The sequence below is a fragment of the Idiotropiscis lumnitzeri genome, chromosome 21 (assembly GCF_059441095.1).
Source record: "Idiotropiscis lumnitzeri isolate Australia: NSW breed Sydney's pygmy pipehorse chromosome 21, RoL_Ilum_1.0, whole genome shotgun sequence".
Lineage (NCBI taxonomy): Eukaryota > Metazoa > Chordata > Actinopteri > Syngnathiformes > Syngnathidae > Idiotropiscis > Idiotropiscis lumnitzeri.
This window is the reverse complement of record NC_142411.1, coordinates 8345104-8362679: the sequence shown is the minus strand read 5'-3', so window position 1 is coordinate 8362679 and position 17576 is coordinate 8345104. Positions and strand designations below refer to the sequence as shown.

The 17576-nt window shown below is 39.9% G+C and overlaps 1 long non-coding RNA gene across 2 annotated transcripts in view; it reads left to right on the top strand.

Moving 5' to 3' along the window:
* LOC148316839 (uncharacterized) overlaps window positions 1-17576 on the top strand; it is a 109097-nt gene that overhangs the window by 5767 nt on the left and 85754 nt on the right. The window contains exon 2 of one of the 2 annotated variants that reach the window (XR_015840227.1): window positions 9802-9886. The exons of the other annotated variant lie outside the window; for it this stretch is intronic. This is a non-coding gene — a long non-coding RNA (uncharacterized LOC148316839). The remainder of the gene's footprint in view (window positions 1-9801; window positions 9887-17576) is intronic. 2 annotated transcript variants of the gene reach the window in all.

Genomic DNA, 17576 nt, shown 5'->3' with positions numbered 1-17576 from the left:
AAACTCAAGTAAAAACTTAACATCAACAGTTTGCGCCGCCGCTGCCACTGAAACACGTCTGTACATATTAATCCTCTTTTCCTTTGATGTTTGTGTGCGAGAGGATGCATCGTCAATCTTCTTCTAATCCAATCAATGTTTTTCTACGTTAGTTCTGTTCTGGAAACATGTAACATGAGTCACGGAATGCATTAGTACCGCAGCAGTAATGCTGATAGGCTTCGAACTTTGCTTGTAAATGACAATTTGGAAAAAAAAGGACTTGCTGCAAAAGATTAGATTCGAGAGACAAATTGTGTTTTTATGAGGTGTGAAGGAGACGGGGGAAGATGAGGACGGAGGCTTGTGTGGAATCGAAAATGTGTCGGCATCGTGGAGTGGGCTAAAAGTTCAGTGTGGTTGGAGCAGAAAAATCAAGGAGTGAGGCTCCCAAGTAGTGTGCTGTACTCCTGCTGGCAGCTGGTCTGGATAGAGTTCACGAGGGCTTTCGGGGGCCTCTTTCAGAAGGCTCCAAAGCAAACACGAATGGCCTCGCTCACAGCCAATAAAACTTGCATGTCAAACCTACGTGGTCAGACAGAGCACAGTACCTCACAGAAAGGTTCTGAATTTTCTCGTCTCTAAAAACGTAATCATTTTTTGCAATTTGTGATATTACAACTTACAGCATCGGCCTCGATTCAAGGTTGTCTCGCGTGAACGGTAACAATCTGGTTTATTGTGATGTACTCCCATATGAAAACCCCTCGAAAGATATTTTAAAAGACCACGCCTTTCAAATCATTCTAAACTATAAGCGAGCTGTCTGATACATAACTTATCTGCCGGCGGTGTTGAAGATAAGCTTGCTCGAGTCAGCTGTCTCCGACCAGTCTTAGAACTTGCACGGTATGCAGGGTGTGGCTTGCCAAGAATAGCAGTGGGATCCATAATAAGACTTCTTTCATAGTCCAGATGTGATGGCAAATGACCAGATTGTTCAAACTCGGAGCCGACCGCTCGTCCTTGCCGTTCATACAATACCCCATAATTTCCACTCGACTGTCGGGCCTCACAGACACGGAGACATGAGGACTAACTGACGGAGTGCTCACCTATGGGTTAATCATGTCAGTGAAGTCCCTTGCACTGAGACTAAAACGACCCTCAAGCCATGCAATTTAGGTTTAGCTTCAATCTAATTGCAGCAGTTCAACCGAAACATTTGAATCCACCTGAAGGGATTGCGACTTACGGGGTTACATTCTTGACAGCGTCAGTAGCTCTTTTACACACTTTTTGACTTTCACGAAATCTTCAGTTCAAAAGTCAATTGAAAAATCGATGTATTTTTGATATGCATAAAAATAGTCGATTTTTGTTCCCACTCTTGAATTAATGCAGCTCACTCGCCAGACTTTTTACCAAAGCAACGAACACAAATAATTATCTTGAACTGTTCTTTACCAGGAATCATTTGTTTTATACGCAGATCCCAATCTCGCCACATCAGGTGTTCGTGTTTTCAATTTAAGGGCCTGTTTCAATAGAACAGAGCAACAATCAGCAGCAATCAAAATCACAAGATTGTTTCATTACGAGGTATTGACGCTCGTCGTCAAGCTGAGCATGGTTCCGCCTCCTCATCAATCAACCGCTTCCAACTCTCCTTGTCGCTTTATTTCAAGGTTTATTCTCAGTTAAGTCATGAACAGCCCAGGAAGTCATTTGCAAATGTTTGTTGAAGTTTGATTCGACCGGAAATATGCACGAGTAATCTCCTCTTTTTGACCACCCGGTGTTTGATTACCTGCCGAGAGAATGAAAGCGAAACGCATAAGGGCAGGTATGTCAGGGCTTGTTTACCAGCCAATCGCAAGAAATTCACACACATTTGTATTTATAGGAAATTTTGAGTCTGCAAGGAAATTAGCCTGCTTGTTTTTCCCAGAAAAAGAAATAAATAAATAAAAATAAAGTTCGGAGCCCAGAGTTAATTCCAGTCAGGAATGATCACCCTGGAGTGGCATATTTGAGTCATTGATTAGTCTTTCAAGACTTCAGTGATGAGCTTGTGTCAATGTACTTTCATTACTAATGTGCGCATGATTTCCAGTAAACCGTTGTTAGAGATGTGAATCAGAGAATCTGATAAATGACCAACCATCTAATTATTTTGGAGGTAAGACAGCCATGAAACACACGTACATGAACACACACACTCACACACACACACACAACCAGGGCATGGACGGTCACGAGTGGGGGATTATGATTTTTGGATGAAAACAGCAGGCGGTAGAATTCATCATGGAACGGGGTGGTGCTGGATTTCAGTCCGAATTATGAGGACATGGGCTGTGTCCTCGTAATTCAAATTGTCCTTGCGGTGTTGTGTGTTTTCAGGTCAAATGTCCCTGCAATGCATGAAAACAAACACTCACACACACACACAACCAGGGCATGGACGGTCACGAGTGGGGGATTATGATTTTTGGATGAAAACAGCAGGCGGTAGAATTCATCATGGAACGGGGTGGTGCTGGATTTCAGTCCTCGAAGACAGCTTCATGTCTTCTACATGTTATTCTCATTTCATTCTCCAGGTGAGTATAATCTAATGATTGGAAATCAAAGAGCGAGGTAGTCTTCTGAAAAATATACACCGAAAGCATTCTTTCGGAATTGTGTTTGTTTTAAAAGCAGCGGTAGGAATTCTGCTGCTTCTGCACCGCTGGCAGAATGGAGCTTTGCCCCATATATATTTATATATGCACATAAAATATTAACTTTTTTTTTTTTTTCTTGCAGACACTTAACTCCAATTAACCCTCATTCTTCTATTTGCCTATAATTACATTATTGCTGGTATTTCAAAATTATATATTTTTTCGAGGTCCTTGTGGTAGAGAAAAAAAAAGAGAACAAGCTTCTCCTTGTGCTGGATCCCCCCCAGTTGGCCTGGGACCAGTCTCTATGCTACCCAAGTCACCCCCCCCCCTCCTCACCCTTGCAATACTCCTCTGCTTGTTCACCGCTCTCCTGTTCCCTCACTACATATCTGAGCTCAGTCTTCGGGTCATGTCCAGCGCCAGACAATGTCTGATTCATGCATTCAGACCTCAGCTTGAGTCCAAACTACTTCAGTTTTGGTTAATTTCGGCTCGTGCAAAGAGGCGGATCAATTCCAGTCTATATTGTAAGAGGGTCAAAAAATTGATTGAATTGCCGAATAATTTTTAATGGTTGATAATTTTGTTGTTGAGATTATCCCACTGCTAAAAAAAAATGAAGGTGGAAAATGCAATTAATTTTTTTTTTCTCAAATTATTCATCTTCATGTCAACTTTTTCGCGTATTTACAATAAAGTTCCAAAATGTTGAGTTTGATGCTGTAATTGACTTCAGAAGTTCCATTTCACTTGTCACACAAAACATATTCTGTGATTTAAAAAAAAAAAAAAAAAACTTGAAAATTGGATTTAAAGATATGATAATGTGACAAATTCTAATTATACACAGTACAAACCAAACCAAAAACTTTTATACTTAAGTTGAAGCTCCAAATGGATCATCAGACTACATCACTGGAGCCGCTACGACTAATAATGATTATGGAATACCAAAATGATGGGGGAATTTTATATTTCCATATTTTTGAGTTCCCTACATATTTCTTTGTAAACATAATTTGATGCGATGAGCCTCCCCATAGTAAATCCTAAAAATCTTTTAGGAATTCCAATTTCTGAAAAAAAAAAAATGAATTAGCTCAATAAGACACAATTTGCGCAAAACTCACCCTCGTCAGGTAATTTTAGATTCCGAATAACCGCGGAGTTCAAAACATGCCCGCTTGGAACAAATTGCCTCTACTTAAAGATAAACATTGTCCCAATGCATCAAAGATTCTCAATGGAGCGGGTCATTAAAATTAGATCAGCAATTTCAATTAATTGGCTAATTAGTGATAAAAATAATGACTTCATAAATTAGAGGTTAGGCTATCACCACAACTGGTTGCACTCCAGTATATACATTTTAATAAAGCAAATGTTGATTAATTACACAATCCAGTCACATTGTCAAAAAAAAAACATTGGTTGGTCCAATAAAAAAGATTCTTGATCTCATTTCAGCAGAATAACACAGAGAAAAAAGGGAATAATCGCAGCTAGCTTTTTTTTTTTTTTTGCTGATGTTATATTTTATAATAATCATTTTCCAATTATTTTTCATTGTGTTTTTATGAGAAGCGCCGGTATGTATTAACCATACAAAAGCCAAACGCATGCCCCATAAACCCCCCCGAGTGACCGCACTGCATTCATTAAGGTGTCGGGGTTATGCCGTGATGATGACAACGTTATGTGTTGCTATTCCCTGTGCACTGTAATGTTTACTCATTAATCATGTGCATGGGCAGCCGTGGCTTGCTGTTAAGTAAATACCGTGAATAGGCTTTGTAAATGGAGGTTATTGGGGCATCTCTCCCTGGCAAAGAAAAAAAAAAAAAAAGGAAAAGCTTTTGATCACTGGCGCCGTTACTTCCCAAGAAGAATTGTGTGTTTACCTGCAAGAGCAGTGGAGCACTTCACACCCATTTAAATAATGAGACCATTGCGAGGTAATTGCTGCCGTTTCACCTCGGACATTTTAAAGTTATAGCGTGAAAATGCTCGCAATTACTTGAAATTGTTTTTCACGTTGAGACGAAACATTGACAGATTTATGAATCTAAATTTGAAATCCCTTCAGATTGTTGTTTATTTTTGGGGGGGGGGGGTTATAAACATCATGAAAGGATGCGACTATTCTCTTACGTCTTGTAAAAAGTGTGTGCGCGCAACCTTTTATATTTTAGGCCACTTATTAAAATCATCAGTTAGTGTTTTAAAGCCAGCTTCAGAGAGACGTCAACGAAAAGGTTGACAAGACAAGTGCGGCGGGTCACTAAACAACAAGCAGGGAGCAGGAAAGAAACAAGGCGATGATGAATAATGCATGAAATAAAAAAAGGGCCGACTTTGAAGCATTCAGTTGGAGCTTGCTCGCTCTTTTTTTCCTCTCTCTCTCTCTCAACTTTCTCTCACACTTCCTTCAGCCATCCTCCAAACTCAGCAGGAGAGAAAGACTGATTGGTTTAATTATGTGTGCTGTGATTAAGCGGGAGCACTCATCAATATAGATCCTGAGATGGAACGCAATGAGGATTTGAAAGATTCGCTATCAGGTCCTGCAACTTGAGAGTCGAAATATTTGTCAAATGTGTCAAAATTACGCAATGCTGTTTCTGTAGCTAACCAGATGTTCACACCGTCAATCAAAATGTAATTTTGATGCCATTGTGTTTCATCTCATATAGATTGTGGATTTATTATTTATTTTTTTTTTAAATACACATTGCAAAGCAATTCAAAGAGTGACACTTACCGTCTTTGGACAACTTGTGGTCATAGCCGATAAGAAGAGTGGCAATCACCAGGTCACCCTCGCATCCCGGGACTGCTCCCACATATGAGGTCGTTAAATTTTAAGCACAGATGGGAGGGCGGCGGGCTTGCTTGCGCGTGTCGGGACGAAAATGAAGGTAGCGGTCGGGCAAGCCATAGGAAGGAAAAGGAGACAGACAACAAGCAAAGACGGCTTCTTCTCCTTCCTCCTTGCTGTCTCTCATGTAACTTAACCACTGAGGTGCCAGTAGACACAAACAGAACCAGTTCCAGACCTGTCCGACACCAGGACATGCCTCTCCCCTTTTTTTCTCCCCCCTCTCTCAGTTTTCTCTTCCCTCTACATTTTTTTTTTTGTTGGTATCATTTAACTCCTGAAAAAGTGCGAGCCAGTGATGAGCTCACCGCGGGCTCAGGTTTCAGAGCTGCACTGGAATGCAAGGGCAGCCACACAGAGAGGCAGAGGTGCTGCCGAGGTCAAAGGCTACCGGGCGAGTGCGGAGGAACACAGTCAAGAGTGGGTCTGTCTCATGGGGTGTCAGCCTTGTAAGGTGGTTTTGTGTCTATGTGTCTTCGAGGTGGGGGGGGGGGAGTCTGAGGGGCCTGCAGTGCTGAGAAAAAAAACAGGAGTTAAAGGGGGTCACAGACAGCGGATGTCGTGGGGCCAAAGAATATTTGACAGCACTTGGGGCTGTGGACTTGAGGAACCGTTATAGACACTTAGAATTCCCCTAAGTGCCAGATTTATTGCTCACTCAGCGTTTCGGGTCTTTGCGTGAGCACTAGTCATTTAACTTACTTTAGTCTGTATACACAAACAAGACGTGTGCCATTGAACCTCTTAAGGTGAATGTCATATTGAATTCATCCAAAAAAAAAAAAAAAATCAGAAAAAATGTTTGGCGAGAAAGTTGAGCAACACCCATGAGTCATCAAATAAGATACCAGCATACCGACATTCATTTTTCTTTTTGGTTTGACTGTTTTTGCAACAAAAGATTAGCCGCCGCCATGCATGACGCTACACAAGTTGTTGCCGTATATTATATGAGACCTCAGCATACCTCAAATCAGTGAGCATTTAAGGATTAACTCTGACCGTCTGTTTTGCCTTTTCTTTCAATTTTTTTTTTTTATTTATTTTTTTTGCTACAGTTATTCCTAAAGAAGGTCCAGTGTCAACAAGTGATGTTATGAGAAGAACATGAGAAGGGATGGATAAAGCCCCAGCTAGTCATGGCAGATTGGGACCATTACGTCCTGCTGCAAATACTACGATTAAACTTCAAGTAATTGACACCCAACCCCCAAATATTTTGCCAATATCAAAAGTTTAAACCACAACGATATGGTTATGCACTTTAATATCGCTTCAAACTCATCTTACAACATTACCCTTGACAATAAATAAAAAATGTGAGTATGTCACCTTCCACAACATTAAAATTAGCATTTGTAGAGCAATAATTTGACAGCTTTTGTGAATCTATTAAATGTAGGTGAGCAGGCGCTCAATCAAACTGTTTAACCCAGGGGTGGGCAAACTCTTTGATTGGCGGGCCACAATGGGTTCTAAAATTTGACAGAGGGGCCGGACCAGGAGCACATGGATGGAGTGTTTTGGTAACCTCACCTCATCAGAGAAAAAAACCCAAACATTTAATTCTAAATAAAATTGAACAAAAGCATTACAATGAAATATTTAGAAAATAAAACATTAACTTGGTTTATTCATTTAATTTTTTTTTTCAAGTTTTGCGGACCGGATTAAAACGTTTAACGGGCCGCATGTGGCCCCCGGGCCGTAGTTTGCCCGCACCTGGGTTAGACAATGCCAAAGGAAAATGATCACATTTCAGAGTTCAAATTTGAATGGCAATAGATTTTATGACATCTCCACAATCATGCCTTGAAAGAATTTCTTTCAACTGCGCCTTTCATTACCTTAATTAAAGTAAACCTAAACAAACTGCAACTGTTTGTTTTTTAGTGCAAGAACATCCAACTGGCAGTCTCTAAGTCTAAATGGATGCACAATCATTTAGGAAATGTTATAGACAAGTAAGACAAGCCACGTCAATCGCACCTAATGTGAAATTTATCAAAAGTGGGAAAAATATCAAAGTGGATTCAGACATTGGTGGCCACGGAAAAAAAAAAAAAAAGGCAAATCAAAATTTGGCGATATGGCGATTAATTGTATTTTTTTCCTTTAATTATTTTTGGTGTCGTGTAGGTCACTTTGTTCCATTAAGAGTTTTGTACAGTAGAATGCAAAAAACCTTGAATATTGCTGACCTCGAATTTAATGGTTTACCCGCATCCACTCCCATTAAAATCTTAAATTAACACTTAAATTATATGGGGAATGTGGCACCTGTGGCAATGCAGAGGACACAACGTGAAGGGTATTGATTCGCACTGATGGCCAATGTGAGTGAGTCCGACACATTCAGTCGCTTGAATCAAATTGCACATCTTTATACTCACCTACACATTTTGTTACTATCCCTTCCCTTGCTGTGAATCGGCACTATTTATATCAAAGCATTTTAATTAACACATTCACTGCCATTGACGAGTATAGAAGCCAAAAAGTCCATTCATTTTATCTGGACTGGCAGTGAAAGAATAATGGATTTATTTCTTGCTTACATGCATGTAAGCATACAAACTCTTAAAAACAACCTGGCAAGGAAAAGTAAGGAGTGATTGCCGTTGTTAAACTGACAATCCCTCTTGCGCACTGCAATAAAAACAACAAAGAGGGTCTTATTAAATACGACTCAAATGTGCTTACTTTTACGCTGGTCTATTTTTTACTCTCCAGCCAACCCCGCCCCCCCCTTTTTTTTTTTTAAAACTACACCTCTGCTTGCACAGCGGTGCTCATGCCGCCGGGCATGTGTGTGGTCTTTATTAGGACAGGAAGCGTGCGAATGAGCCTTGAAAGCCAAATCTCAGGAATCCCGAGTCTTTACCCCCCCTTGTGGCACTTTTCACAATTGGTGCCAACTAATCGCTCGCACTGATAACAGGATTCCGTATGAGGCCTTGGTTCCCAAAGAAAAAAAAAAAAAAGCAGGTTGTGTTGTGTTTGTGCGATGAGTACAGGCGAGTGTGTTAACAAACTCTCTGCAGGTTTGTTCCCATGGGAACAGCGGCAATAACGCACAGCTTGTTTTTTTTTTGTTGTTTTTTTTTTGTTTTCGGTGTTGGCAATGTTGCCGGTGCTGGAACCATGACAGGCTTTGGGCTGGTCTGATATGCAAAAATCCGAGCCAGTTAGTCCTCAGGAAGAAGTCCCTTTCTTCCTCTAGTTATTTGTTCATACAACTGCTGTGGAATTTCTCTTCAGATAGAGTCCTCGCTAGGTACCGTGAACTGACAGGCTGAACTTGTTCTTGAGGTTTCAAAAACTCTCAGGTGGATCATGAGATCCGCTTCGGTCGAGCGACCGCAGGTTACAGTTACACGTCTCCACACGCTTGGCCGACTAACACTTGGCATTGGTTTTGACCTTTGGGGTCTCATTGGGAAGTGAAACTGAGGATATTTTGCACAAAATACTGAATGATAAGATCTTTCTGCGGGGTTGTTAACATCATTTCCATATTTGTAATCGGATCCAGTCTGAAAATACGGTAAATCACTTGTGAAGGTGCCATTGTGAACGCATTAGCGCCGAGTGCAAAGGCGGTGCCGAATGAGACGCATTGACCTTCATTTATCTTCAAAGTGTTTAAAAGCCAAACCTCAAAGGATGACGAAAACAAAAATCAGTTCAGCAAAACTGCTAAAGCAGTCATAACCAAAATCAACATTTTTATTTAGATGTTTTCTTGTCACCGCTAAAGCCGTGGAGGCGCAAAAATAAAATTAAAGTGCACCTTTATTGGGTGAGTGAACATGTCGCTTTTCCAGTGTTTTCATTGTTAAGTGAAAACACATTTCAGCAAAAACCTTCACCCGACTTCTTCCTGAGAGCAAACGTCTGTACTCTCTCGCCAGGGACAGCAGGGTAATTACATCATTTGGAGCTGGAATGAAAGCACTTTACAAGGGAAAGGACGTGAAATGCTTTATTGCACGCGGAATTGCCAATTAAAGACAACACCTGGAATGCACAGGCTTGCTTAATACAGCCCTCCCCAGCGGCCGGGCCAGAAAACCACTTGGTCCCCGGCTCCTGAGAGGCCCCTTGAGATTGTTTTTCTTTCCATCTTTCCTACCCGGACTTTATTTGCAAAAAAAAAAAAAAAAAAAAAGGGATGTCAACAATGCACCTTCACATTGGTTTACATAGACCATAAGTCACCAAGGCACGGCATGCTCTTAACCTTATTAATAAAGCTCGTTTCCTGTCTAGCGCACATGGCACAGCGATGACATAAAACGGCTCCCAAGGAAAAACAGTTGTGATGCTCTCCAGTGCCATGTCTCCACTATATAAGGTAACAACATCAACACACACCCAGTCCAGTCCATTCCTGCTTTTTCCCAAGATATGTTTTTTTAAATTATCGAATCAGTGACTGAATGAGTATTTCAATGACTTTATCGTAAAAACCTGCAATATTGTTGTCGTTGATGAATGCTAGCTATAAGTGTTACGACCTTGGTCGGTTTCTGTAAAGGCAAAGCAAAACTCAATATAAAGACAGAACTTTTCCGAAGAATACTTCCTTTTATATTTTTTAATTACATATTGTGCTTATATGAGAGTGGGATCACATTTATGCCCGAAGACCATTTTGTTTGTTGTCAGACGGAGACCACCTCTCAAGGTCTCGGTCCATTCATTTTGGTATGCACCCGTCGGTGATCACAGTGTTCGCACCTGCCCAAACAAACTGGTTGAATTCAGCTCAACTAAATAAGACACATGTGAAAAGCAAGGTTGTTCTTTTGCACAAGCCATGGTGAACAAGATAATAGCACGCTAAATGTAGCATTCATGGCATGAGGGAATGAAGACGTGTCACGTTTGTGGCACTGCCTTTAGTGCCTGTTGAGTGATTTCACTCTAAACAGCAAAACAATGTCAAGGAACGTTTGGAGATTTGTCAAACTTTGCAATCGTCACTCTCTGAAGCTCATAAATCATTTTGAGGTGCTAGCAAAAGTGAACCGACTGTTAAACAGATAACTCGTCATTAATTTAAAGAATTATGTTTTGCAGAGCGGGCTTTGTACGTTTCTTTCTTTTTGCTAGCTTGCGGGTTTAATATTAGCTTAATGCGACAGAGATAATTAGCATATTGACATGCGTCAAGAATCTGATGTAATGGAGATTAGACCGTCAATTTTCCAAATAAAATATCGTAACCAATGAGGTTATGTGTGTTGGTGTGCTGAGAGGTGTGTTTTGCTGAGTTTCCTGAATGCATCACGCAACTCGCAGGATGTGTGCGAGTGAGAGAACTGAGCGCGCTGAGAGGGAGAGAGGAAGTCCCGTGTGACTTGAATAATAAATCAACCAAAAGTACTTTTTTTAAGTTATTTATTTATTTATTTTTTCATATTTACGGCCTGGTCCAAAGTGGCCCGGGGATCGCTTCAGGGCCGCCACCCGGCGTTTGAACACCACTATTATACAGTATAACACCCTAATTACCAGCTTTAAACTGACTTTCTCTGCGAGGATTTTGTTTTGCAGACCTCTTCAGAAAGCAAAATATGCCTGATGTCATTTTTTAAAAATATTTTATTGATCATTTCAAGAGGAGCACTGTCATAACTTACGCTAAAAAAAAATCACTAATATTGGTATTTATTTTCAAACTGACTATTATAGTTTAGAAGTTACTTCACCAATGATGTCATGACCACTATTGCTGTTATCTTAATTTACCAAAGCCCTGCTCCGGGTTTTCCATCCAATTCCATTTTCAAACCGCACGACCATGACAAAGCAAAGCGACGATTCTTTAAGCGGTACCGCAGCAGCAGCACCCATTTGTGGCGTACGAAATGTACTTTGTAAATGTCTTTACCAGCAACTGACAGCCCCATTACACCAGAGCCTGACAGATGCATGTAATATCATTTATGCTACTCGTTGAAAGCCTGGCAAAAAGCGGCTGCAGATTAAACGAGATGCATACTCCTTGATAACATGTTTTGTTACGAACGAGAGTGAAAGAAAAGAGTAAAACTTGCTACCCTTTGTTGTTGTAGTCAAAGTGGTGCTTGGAAAAGGGAACCAAGGATAATGGTGCCTCTCAAATCTAAATTTGGACTGTGTGATTTGTACATTCTTTAAAATTAGCGACATCATTTAACAAGTTGTCTATTGGAAACGGCATATATCCAAAACATTGTCTTGTCTGAAGGGGATTAAGCTATTTCATGTATGATTTATGTCAAAACTTTACTGTGATGAGTTGTTATAGGCAGCTTTTTTTGCACTCAGCTTTGTAATTGCGGGATAGAGAGGGCTCAAATGAAATTGCCATTATTGTATGAAGAGATTACCTTGTGACACGCTATGTGATGTCTCTATTGAACGTGGGATTGTGTTAGCATGTGATCTGCTCAAAATGTGATTCTTGCTAAGCTACAATCACAAGAAGGCGTTAAAATCAGTCAGCCTTACTGACATATTTTGCATCAAGTCAAACACGTGAATTTGATCAAATGATAATAAACTATGAAATTATTAAACAATCATAACCTAATTTATAGGCTGAATGTTTTGTAAGTCTGAGTCATACAAGCTCACTGATGCTGCATATTAAAGTCATTCACTACCAGCACAAGTGAAAATAAATGCACTTTCTGACGTCTATATCCGTCAATGGCAGTGAATGAGTAATACTGAGCAACATTTGTAGTATGGACAATGACAAGTCCTTCTGTTCACTATTTTGTCATGTTAAATTGCTATGGAGAAAGAAAAAAAATGTCACGGTGGCCCAAGACTTGTGCAAAAAGTACAGTGCACCAAGCAGCACGCTCTTGGGCTCTGTGCCCTGAGACCTGCAGCTTAAGATGCATGACTTGGGAATAATATCCATTTTGACCTGCTGAAATATTCATTAGGACACCTGGAGTGCACCAGAGGGTGGCTATTTGATAGCCAGGACATGGCAAAAATAGTCTTTCTTGAGGTTCACATGCCAACTTTTTAGGAAAATACTTGTCAAAGCTTTTATGGTTTGTAGTGAGTGAGATGGGAAGGATATAAACATGAATGGTGGGAATTAACTCAAACTTTAACACTAACCCTTCAAGCAAAATTTTATGTTTATAATATCCCATTATGCTAACAGTAAACAGTATTTATTTTGCTTGATTACAATATGGCAATTGAAATGAATTAAAAAAAGATGATTATGGAGAGCCAAGACAATCTTGGGGGGTGTAATGCGGTGCTGTGTTGTATCAATTTCTAAACATGGACACAAAACGGCGGCGCAAGCATCACAGTCGATCTTGAGGCTAATCGCTAAAAAACACGGCGTTATTTTTAATTCGGCACAGGGAACGTGTACGACACACAACAAGACCCCAAACGTGAATTCATCTGATAGCATTTACATTACGTTTCTCGGTCAGGCTTTAAACAACATGTGATGTCGAAATTGTATACCGAGTCCTCGGGAAATTATATTCTTTTTCGTTCTTGTGTCGGAGTAATGTTTGATTCTAATTATAGTGTTTTCTTGACCTCAACTCCCTTGATTGTCTGATTGCTGTTGTCTCTTGGCTGCTTGCTGCGCTCATGTTACTTGCATTAACCAATTACTTCAACCAAGAAAACGAAAATAGGATACGGAAAAGGGGGGAGAAAAAAAACGGGACAATTTTGCACATCAAAGACAAAAAACAAGTGCCTTCCGGCTCTGTAGTTTGGTTGACTTTATCAGTTCCATGTCACAGATTTGGTCTTGCCGCCCACGGCTCCATTGCCTTATTGGTTTAAATCTCATGTCATCTATCACAAGTTTGACATGTGGAGCATTTAGTTTCAAAATAGCCTCTTATTTCCCTCGGGAGATGACAGGGAGAGGAAATATTGGACTTGCTTTAATCAGATGTCCAAACAAACAAACAAAAAAAAATGAAATAATAATAATAAGTGATATCAGCTCAAAGCCTCGTCAATATCTCTTTCCTGAGAAGCTTACAATGACATCACTTAATTATAAGGGTTTACCGAGAGGTTAGAGATGAAACTAAACAGAGATGCATGGGGGGGAAAAACGGTATCAAAAGCTGACAGTCTGATTCATCACAGTATGGCTTGGATGCTTTCCATCCACCTGGTGCGTCCCGTTCAAATGTTTATCTCTTTCTTCATTTATTCAGCTGTCTTGTCTTTTCTACAGACTCGCCTTAAAACACACACGATAGGCAACACGCAGTGTAAAGTGCACATAATTTGTCAGAACGGAAAGTAACCTCAGATAGCTCACGCAGCAGGTTGGGAGATTGAACGAAACATGAAGGGAGTGGGGGGATACAGTACATTCTTTCTCAAGCGGGAGGATGACTGACACCGGGAAAAATAACTTTACGGAAAAATCCCACTTCATCAATGTGCATGTGAAGCATCTGAATTTATGCAAGTAAGCAAGCGCGAGGTATTTTAAGAGCTGCTGTGAGGATTAAAATGTACGTACATAAAGATGTACATTTCCAGGACGTATATCTGGCTCGCAAATCCTCTTCCAATCTTAAAGGGGAAGTCAACCCCCAAAAATATTTTATTAAATTTTTAATTTTATATTCTGATTAATACATTTATGGACTATGAGCTCAGCAGAAAAATCCATCTATTTTTAGCCACATCTGGGGGCAGCCATTTTGTAATTTCTGTAGACTGGAAATTACGTCACAGTTGGCTCAGGTAATGACCAATTAAGCCTCACCTGTTTTCAGAAGTTGAGCCATGATTGGTCGTTTACTGAGCCCTGAGCAACTGTGATGTCATTTTTAGTCGGTGGAATTGATAAAATGGCCGACCCCTGAGATGGCTAAAAACGGTTGCATTTTGCTGCTTTACTCATATTCCACAAACGAAATATTAATCAGACTTCCCTGTTTCGACTCGTGGGCATGCATCGAACATATTCTTGCAAAGAAAAATTTTGGGGTTGACTTCCCCTTTAATAAGGCGAAAAGTCAAAAGCCTCTCATGTGGTACGTTTTTGCTAGTTAAATTCACTTATTAGCAGACTTTACTATTGATGCTATTATCTGTTACTCCCTGATAAAAAGGGGGCATTGGTTGCATTTACCTTGAGGCGGAAATGACTAGAACCAGCCCTGCGCTAGGTGGCTCGCATACCCAAAGTGTGATGAGAGGCTCGTGCGTTAATGAAGAAGGCATCTACCAGCCATGAGAACTTATGAAAATTGCATATTGACGCTTCATATGTACGTCACGCTAAGATGCTTCAGTTCGGCATATTAAGACCATCTCATTTAACTCATTCACTGCCATTGACGGCTAAAGACGTCAAAGATTTTTTTTTTTTTTTTTCTTTTTTTTTTTTACTCGGCTGGTAGTGAATGAGTTAAAGACAGGCTCACGCGTTTGACCACATAAACATCCATCTGCAGCTCTGCATTCCATAGTGTTTGTTTGAGTGCAAAATACAAATTGTGACTCGAAAACCTCTTTGTTTCATGCCTTGCAATAAGGAACCCCACTCAGGTTGTTGAAGTCGTATTGTAAACTCAAAATGGGAGTGCATCGGTACCATCCTTTTTCAAAAATTCATTTTCCACACCACAGTGAACAGAAAGTCATGTCTAAAAAATGCACGTGGTTTATTGCCTCACCTCACACATGCATACCTGGCCCAGAGGGGGAACTGCTCTATAAACTAAAGCCAGCTTTTTCCTGTTCTGGCTTAGAAGAAAAAAAAAGAGGCTGCATTACACAGTGGCTTGAATGCAGATGGGGCTCTTTAAGCTGCAGTTTAAATGTGATTTTAGGTCAGATCCAGATCTCAGAAGAATCCCGTGAAGTGCCGTTTTTTTTTGTTTGTTTTGTTTTGTTCTTTGCAAACATCATTTTGCTATTTGGCAACGCGCTTGTCGTCCATAACCCTACATCCCCTGTTTTCACGCCTCGATCGACACACGACCTCACGCCCCATTTTCTCCCCTCCTCCTACGCCCACCCCGGGCCTGGCACCACCAGCTGTTGAATACATCAGGCGCCAAAATGGACCCTCAGCTGCCGCCATGGCACAGACAGAAAAGCCCGACAAGCCGAGCAGCTGCTGGCATGAAACGGAGCAAGGTCAGACTGACTAAAATTTAGTGCTACCTGCATAGAGTATTAGTTGGCACTCGATTGGATTTCTTCATCGAAGCATCATATTTCAGGTTATTCTGGCAGATCTTTCTGTTTAAACGGAAATAATTTGTATTGGCTTTCCAATAAACAACAATCAGTCATCGGGTCGTCAAATGTGTCTCGATAAATGTCACTCACTGTCTAACTCTAATGTAATTGTCACTCTTTATAAAAGGATTAGGCCAACTTCGAATGTGGTCAGCGCATAATTTGTGATTTTACAATCCTGTTAAGTGCAGAGATGAGAACTGATTCACTGTTGCAGCTCCGGCACAGTGAAATGCTGCCCCGTGGTACCACTGTGACGCGCCCGTGTTCATTTTTGAAAAAGATGGCTGTGTCTAATAAGCGAATCAATGAGTGTCAATTTCATGAATGCTTTTCAGGTCGGTAACCATTTGGAGATATTCTGAAGGGTGAATTGCCTTTATCATTCATTAAAATATTATTTATTGATCAGTTTGTGTTCAATTAAATCATTAAAAAAGGGGGGGGAATAGCGCAAAACCCTTTCACTGCATTTAAATCAATTTCACAAAGCTAATGAGTTGAAAATGCCCCATTATGTAAATTATTTATATATATATATATATATATATATATATATATATATATATATATATATATATATATTATATACTATAAGTATTTAGATAAATAAGATTTGTTGAAGATTGAAGAGTGATCGTGATTTGGGATAATTTCTTTAAATAAATACAATTAAAATATAACAATATTTATTGTGAATAAATATAATAAATAAATAAAATAAAATAAAAACAATCAATATTCCGTAATTCAAAGAATTATAAACAGAGTATTTAAAGTTAAAAACAGACCTATAAAATTGCCCATAAAAATGATTAATAATTCAAGGTCGGGTTATACAAGTTAACTTTTTTTTTTTGAAATTGACATTTATTTGAATTATTTTATAATGGAAGCACGGTACTAATAAGGCCACATGCTGCTTAATAAACACTAAATAGACGATCTATTTTCCTACTTGAGCAGGACTAATCCTTGGAAAGCCATTTGACAGACTTCAACAAACCATTCCCACCCACCCACTTCATCCCAGCGGTGCTAAGAGGGTGTTTCCTGACAAGTGAGGTCATTTTACGTCTATGTGTTTAGGTTTTAAGGCGAAGGCTTAGGTTGAAATTTTATTGGCAATTGTATAATGTTTCATGTCGGAGCCTGAGAGACTTTGCCTTGTGTTTTGCCGTCGGGCCACATTCTGTAAAAGCCGATGTATTTTGATAGCAGTGAGAGTTGAGGCTGTCAAAGTATGTGCCTGAGGGAAGCTCACCTTTTGCATTGCTGACTCATTGCGTAAACTCATGCCGAACAACAAAAGTGGTGCCGTGAGGCAACGTGCACGGCAATTAAGTCTATTTCTGCAATTATTGTTATTACAGTTTTTTTTTTTTTCACGAACACCAAATGGCTTAACCTCACCAGGGGGGCAAAGTACCAATTAATGATGTGATTAAATGCCCATGTTTAGCACTCATGTTGAGTGTTTGAACCACATCCAGCATGGGAAATTATTAAAAGTTGAACCTGATTCAATAGCTTCAAGGAAATACGGATGGGTGGTGTCATTTCTGGCATCCTCTGACTTTTTGTAATAGTGCAAATGTCATGAACAACACAGAAGAAGTAAAAAGTAATTATATGAATTGCTGCACGTACTGCAACACCTGGCCAAGACACCTACAATGTATTTTTTTTCTATTAAAATCGAATTAAAAACATCTGGAAAAAGCATCAGGAAAAAAAATGCCATTAATTTAATCAGGAAAATATTAGCTGAAATATATTTA